Source organism: Vulpes vulpes, chromosome 9 (genome assembly GCF_048418805.1).
Source record: "Vulpes vulpes isolate BD-2025 chromosome 9, VulVul3, whole genome shotgun sequence".
Lineage (NCBI taxonomy): Eukaryota > Metazoa > Chordata > Mammalia > Carnivora > Canidae > Vulpes > Vulpes vulpes.
The window spans coordinates 79,288,685-79,289,880 of NC_132788.1; positions in this window are offsets into that span (position 1 = coordinate 79,288,685).

Here is a 1,196-nt window from a genome sequence, read left to right on the forward strand (position 1 = left end):
TCTCTTAATTTGTTATGCAGCATTTCTTCTTAGAATATGATTTTTCCCTTCAAATATTTTGCTTAAAATATATACGGACCTTGATCCTCCTCACTTAGAATTCTTGAGGGAAAATTTATCTTCCAGTTATGATTATGTCAATTTCCTAAATCATGCAATAGCATTTTAGAGAAGTTTAGTAACTGTTTATTTAATATGCAGCCCTGGATTAGGTTGCATTTAGATGGAAATAACAGAAAAAAATCCCCAGACAGCAATGGCTTAAAGAAGGTTGAAGTAAATTACTTTTTCATATTTAAGAAGCTAGAGGAAGTCCATCCAGGGACAGTATGTGACATCAGAGAACAAGGTTTCCTCTATACTATTTTCCTGTCACATGTAGTTTCTTTTTTCATGTACATCTCATGGTCCAAACTGGCTGCTCACTTTTAGCCATTACATAAGTATTTTAGCCAACAGTAAAGAGAAAGGAGTCACAAAGGGCACTCTCTCTTTTAAAGAAACTTCTTATAAGTTGCCAAACCACTACTGCTTATATCCCATAAACCACTTAGGGCCAAGGTTTTAACTAGTTGTAAAGAGGGCTAGGAAATGTGGATTTTACTTCAGGTTGCCTGCACACAGCTGAAAAAGCAAGTGTTCTTTTATTAAGAGAAGAATGAAAAGGATTTTAAGAGAACAATTAGAGCCTTTCCTCAAGCAATGTAACCCAAGCCATGTGGGTGCTAAATAAGCAGAAGACTGTCCCAGCCTGGACTAAAATTTCTCCATTGTCTAGTCTCTGCTTACCTTTTGAGTCTCATCTTTCAATAGTTTTTCATGACTTTTCCAAGGTCCTATACACTGACTCTCAGTTCTTCATAGTGTTCTTTACTGAAATTGAACCTTTATCTGTGCTGTTTCTTTGGTCTAGAATGCTCTCCTCTTTTCCCACCTTGACTTCATATTACACTGTGACTTGTCATCTAGATTTTGTTCAAGTTCCAGATTTTCAAATAACACTTCCATGGCCCCATCCATGTAAGGTTCTATCATCAAATATTTTCATAGAACCTTATTCCCTTTCCTTAGAGCATTGAGCACTGTCTTCAATTTTATACCCATTCATGTCTGTCTGATGACCTATGACCTCCCATTTCCACTAGACTCCTTGAGGTAAATACTCCTTGAGGGTAGAGATTATGCCTCTGGCTTTC